Here is a 5,798-nt window from a genome sequence, read left to right as displayed (position 1 = left end):
AAACAAAACATTGTATAAGCTCTCCAATTTCAAAATAAAAAAAATGTTATATTTTAACTTAATTTTAGTTAACTTAATGTTTTTAAATAAAATGAAATATAAACAAGTATATTTGTTTCTTTAAGAAGCAGACCACATTTTGAAAATCCCATAACAAAGAGTTTCCATTTCAATGTGTTACCTTGACTTATTACTTATTAGCTGAAGTGTCCAGCGTCGCCCGTGGAATAAAAAAAAAAATTAGTCTATTTTACACATGAGTTCCCTCAAAAAATGTCAGCCCATTCGGTTTAGCCATTTGGCCGACTATAGGGAACGTGTATACAAATGTCATGTTTTATCATGTAGATTGTTTAAGAAAAAAAGCTATTTGGATTTACATATTTACGGGACAATCTTGTTCGAAACAATAAGAAGAAATTTGTTGAAGTAATTATGCAAAAAGTTTTAACATTAGTTACTACAGTTTCTCCGTACATGATGTTTACATATAGTGCTGAAAACTTTTAAGTTCATTAGTTTGACCGATGAGAGATAAGTTAATCTACGGCAAGTTGACCTAATATAATATTTATTAACCAAATTAAATTTTCATTCTATATAATTCTGATGATTTCCTCTATCGTTGTGGAAACAGAAATGCGCAAGTCGATTCAAGCAATATATCAAATCACGAAATTTAAACAAAAGCTGGAAACAAGCGGGTTGCAATTTTTAAATTTATTTGTCTAGGTCTACAAAAATGTATAATTTAGTTGGTGACGGCCACGGAATTGCGACTAAAGCCGAGACTGTTTACAAATTTGACAACTCAACTCACAACCAGAGTTGTCTTGACAACTCACTATTAGAGATGTCTTGACAACTCACAACCAGAGTTGTCTTGACAACTCACTACCAGAGTTGTCTTGACAACTCACTACCAGAGTTGTCTTGACAACTCACTACAAGAGTTTTCTTGACAACTCACAACCAGAGTTGTCTTGACAACTCACTACTAGAGTTGTTTTGACAACTCACTACCAGAGTTGTCTTGACAACTCACTACCAGGAGTTTCTTTATTTGTCAAAGGTTGTAAGCTTCCATGCTAAAATTGATGAGAATTTGCTAATTACTTAAAAAAAATAAAGCTTTCTTTATCAAAGTTTTGAAGTGCACATCACTATAGCTTCAAAAAAACATAAGTAAGTTATGTGGAGTAAAATAAAAGCCCAAATAGTTGCGACCCTAAAGTAAGTCTCAGTTAAGAATTAAAAATGTTGATAGCAGCTTGGCTCTTCATGTGTCTCCCTCTATCTGAACTAATATCCCAGGTTTCTAATCTAACTTTAGTAAAACTTCTAAGCGAAGAATGTATTTGATCTTTTACGATGGAATTACACAGGGTTTAACAAAACATTAATTATTGAAGGAACACAATTAGATTTGTTTTTATATTCAGTGATAAACCAGAAAACTCTGAATAAAAAGACGATTTTTAAACTCAAGTTAGGACTAATACTAGTTTAAAGAACATTAGACATAATAGCAATTGTAGAGTGTAATTAAATTGTGCTTTGTTAAGTTACTGGTAAAAATATTTTTATTTGTAACAACGTCAATACGCTTAAGTATTGATATAATGTCGTCTTTCTATTCCACTGTTTTTGGTTACCACTGTAGTCAAGACAACATATAAATCTTAAGGTTGTAAAAGAGACTGCCAATTTCAAGCGTCTAAGAGTGTAATGTTCTATTCACAATGGTACCATTTCCACTCTTATCTGACAATTAACAATGAAGAAGAGAAATTTTTTCTATTCAAAGACACTTTTAGTTCTGTCTCAAAAAAAGAAGATTTATCAATTTTAAGTAAAAAACCTGTCATTTTTGTTCAGACGAAGCTTTTAGATACAGGGTAGCTGGGAATAGGACATGAAACTATTAAAAAGGAAATCGGAAATTTGACGTATCCTTAATCTTGAACGTTAGATCTTGATATCCACTGAGGGCACTTTGATGATCAGATTAAAGTTATCCCTGTAGGGAATGACCATCACGGGATATCAAAGAAGAATTATTTACATACTTGATCTCGAGATTTTCAACACAAAAAATCCAACTACTTGAAATTAAGTCGATAGTACTTTAACCCTTTAAAGGCTGGGGGTCTGAATTTATGTACAGCCTGGGGGCGGGGGCGTCCCACGCCCCCACCCCCAAGAAAAAAGGCCTTAAAGAATAGGTATAGAGTTGAAATGCATGTTCATAGACAAATTTTTCAAGGCCACCTTTTGAAAAAAATTAGGCCGATAATTTTAATTGTTTGGATGCTAGGGAGGGTTGAAAAAAGGTTGAAAAAAGGTAAAAAAAAAAAAATGTATTATTTGTTTTTCACAAATGTCAAAGTATTACATCTGTTTCTACATTAATTTTTCAAGGATCTTTTTAGATCTGTAGCTTTAGTCACAAAAAAAGGCTATTTTAGATTTCTTTTTTTTACACGGACTGGATTTTTTACCGCCCTGTAACATACCCTGTTCATTAAAAGTAAAAAAATGTCATAGCGATACACTGTTAGAAAAACCCGCTTACAATCAACAGTATTTAGTTCACGCACCAAGCCATGAAGATCCGTTGTAATATATCAACGATAATTCTGCTTGATATCAATTTACGGCCTGTACGCTAAATTCTAATTACATTCACTTGAATTCTACTTACTTCAATCATCAGAAATCGAAGCAAGCATAATCCTGCTTACTTTAATTACAGTGATCTGGCGTTCAGACACGTACCGGCACTCAATTCAATCAGAATACTACTTGGATTCTGCATTAACCAGAATTCTGCTTACTTCAATTAAAATTTGACTCTCTTCAAGTAAATTCTAATAGAGATCAATAATGTATGTATTTAAAGTATCTTGAATAATACTGAAATTGCTTTCTCTCAATTCTCATTTAAAAATTTGATGTGATTCTAATTTTACTTATATCAACTAGTGTTTAGGCTAATTCAAGTAAAATCTTTCTGACCAGAAAACATCAAATTTCAAACGATATATCAATGAATGTCTTCTATATACTGGTTGTATTGGCCTGAAATATGATGATATTGAAAATTTACAAAATGGCATTTCTAACAGTGTAGTGTCAAAAATAAGAGTGTGCAAGGGTAAACAACCTGAGAGGCGGGCATCAAACTCTCCCCCCAGCCTGTTTAAGGTTAAGTTGACACAAAATTTAGTTCAGTGCTTTGAATGTTTAAAATGCAAATATATTTTTATTATAATTGAATATTTTTTTTTCAATATTTCGTCAATTGTATAAAAATATTTTTTTCACTCATCTCTTCTAACGATGCTGTTTACTGATTGGATCTAGAACAAAAACAAAAATTAGATATTTTTTGACAACTTCACAAAATCGGAAAAAAATTCTGAAAAACAAGAATTATCCAATCACTAATTCAAGAAAATTGTATTCTAAAAGATGATTTTTAGAATACCAAATTACGAAAAACCTTCGAAAATGAAATTTTCATTAATATTTTTTTTAAATGGATGATGCGTTTTCCTTTCAAGAAATTCTAGAAAAATGTAAGCAAAAAGTGGTCTTGGTTTTCCCTACTCTAAAGAAAATTTCAAATGTATATCTCATTAAATTTCTCAGAATGAAAAATTAAGAACTTGAATACGCGACAATGATTCCGATTCAGGATATGTTCGAAAATAGAAATCCCGACATTGGTCCTTTTATAATTTAATTTCAGAAAATAGTTTTAAATTGGGAATTGTTGTCCTCGTCATGCTTAATAAAATGTTGGTTATAGTTTTTACAATTGACTTTTACTCTGGATATTGGCTGGGATCCTAAAAACCCAGTCTTTTAATTGTGGACAATTCCAACACTCAGTGTTAGAAATGGGCTAAATATTAGTTTTGGAGCTGATGTCCCCTTTAAGGCTGTATTACAAATCCTGAATTTTAATTTCATTTAAAGATTAAATATTAGTTTAATAGTTACCTAGTGTAGGGTATTTATTAGGCAAGGAGCCCAATCCAGATTTAGACCGCTAGAAATATAATAAATAAAGAAATAAAGAAATCCAGATTTAGACCGCTAGAAATATAATTAATAAAGAAATAAATAAATCCAGATTTAGACCGCTAGAAATATAATAAATAAATATAGAAATCCAGATTTAGACCGCTAGAAATATAATAAATACATATAGAAATCCAGAATTGGATTGGATTATAGAATTATCCAAGGCGCTACATTTTTTCATAAAAAATCACATGTTTTTTTTTAAAACAGTCAAATATTTTTTTGAAATCCACAAATTTCCGGCCCTCGGGACACACTTGAAAAAACAGGTTGTCGTTTAATTGGATTCTATTTTCAAATATGGGAGATTTTATGTATTAATATGCGCGAACCATCTTTTAAAGTAACAGTAGGTGTAATTTCAAGTGACCCTCCAACAAAGATGGCAATGCCCGATTCACAACGATACCGACCTTAAAATCTTCATCTGATCAATACGTTGGAAAATATCGTTGTTTTTCTGGTTTAAACTTGTATATTTCTAATAATTCCTTTATATTTTTATGAAGTAGAAATGCGCAATTGTCAGTTTAGTAGAGAAAACACAATTGAAAATTAATTAGATTTTATAATTATTAACATTGATGTCTTATAATTCATACTTAATCAGACAAAGCTATTAAGGGTACCGTTGTGAATCGGGAATTGTCATCTTTGCATTTAGGGTCACTTGAGATTACGCTTACAGAGATGGAATTTAAAAAATTTGAGCCGCGGTTTAAATCCGCCAAAACCCGGTTTAAATTAAGCGCCGGCTTAAATCTTGAAACATTTGATACAATTTTAAGTGCAACCAACCATGTTTAAACCGCGGCTTAAATTTAAACCGCCGCTCAAATTCTTTAAATTCGGTCACTGTTCCCTTAAAGTCTAATTTAAGATAAAATAAAACCAACCTGGATTTGATCTTTCTCTCTTTTCTCATGTTTTTTATGTTTCTCATCTCTGTACCTAGCCTCATCATCCAAAGCGAGCTAGAAATCATAACATTTTGTTCGTTATATAAAAACTTTAAAAGTCGTTCGAACGTATTGTTCACACGGGCAGCCGTAGTACATTTGAATTTCCGTGCCGAGTCAACTTTTCCGGTCCAGTTTGTACTGTATCGCCCAGCAGACACTCAATAGGACTAGCCGGTGCAACAAGGTTGACGCGGTCAGACTTTAGGTTGAATTTACTTTTATTGAAGTGTAGATATCTCATAAGTGTTTATTATTTTGTTCGTAATCAAAAGAAAATATTTTTTTTTAAATGCTATCGGTAAGTTTAATTAAACGCACAAAATTTGATAGTTTAGATAAAAATTAAGATAATTGGGTTAAATATAGTTTAATTAGACCCTGTTAGAAAAAAAATCGATTGCTTTGATAGACTTTTTAAAATGATAGACAAACAGTTCGATCTTTCTATCTAAATAATATACAAAAAATTAGGGATGATTCGTTTGGTCTGTCCCATTATGCCGTACTGTACAATTTGCTTTAGTCGCCAAAAAATCTGTCCGATACTTCGAATGAACCAGAGTTTTTAGTTTCCAAAATATACTTTTTAAAAAGTATGTTTAGGTTTGTATGAGATCAGTCATTGCTGTAACATATATCTTTTGTATGTGTCTGAATTCATGCTTGAGCAAAGTTCTATTCTAAAATATATATTTCGTAAAAAAATATATATATTTGGAAAATATATATTTTGTAAAATATATA

At 31.2% G+C, this 5,798-nt stretch overlaps 1 long non-coding RNA gene across 1 annotated transcript; it reads right to left on the bottom strand.

Annotated features, from left to right (window-relative positions):
- Positions 1-1,342: 1,342 nt before the first annotated feature.
- Positions 1,343-5,068, bottom strand: LOC111717263 (uncharacterized). Its single transcript, XR_002768732.1, has 3 exons — positions 4,989-5,068; positions 4,009-4,057; positions 1,343-3,362 (listed from the first exon to the last, which is right to left on the bottom strand). It is a non-coding gene; the product is annotated as an uncharacterized LOC111717263 (long non-coding RNA).
- Positions 5,069-5,798: the final 730 nt, after the last annotated feature.

The sequence above is a fragment of the Eurytemora carolleeae genome, unplaced genomic scaffold (assembly GCF_000591075.1).
Source record: "Eurytemora carolleeae unplaced genomic scaffold, Eaff_2.0 scaffold2465, whole genome shotgun sequence".
NCBI classification, from domain to species: domain Eukaryota; kingdom Metazoa; phylum Arthropoda; class Copepoda; order Calanoida; family Temoridae; genus Eurytemora; species Eurytemora carolleeae.
The sequence above is the reverse complement of the archived record's forward strand: the minus strand, read 5'-3'. Positions and strand labels throughout refer to the sequence as shown.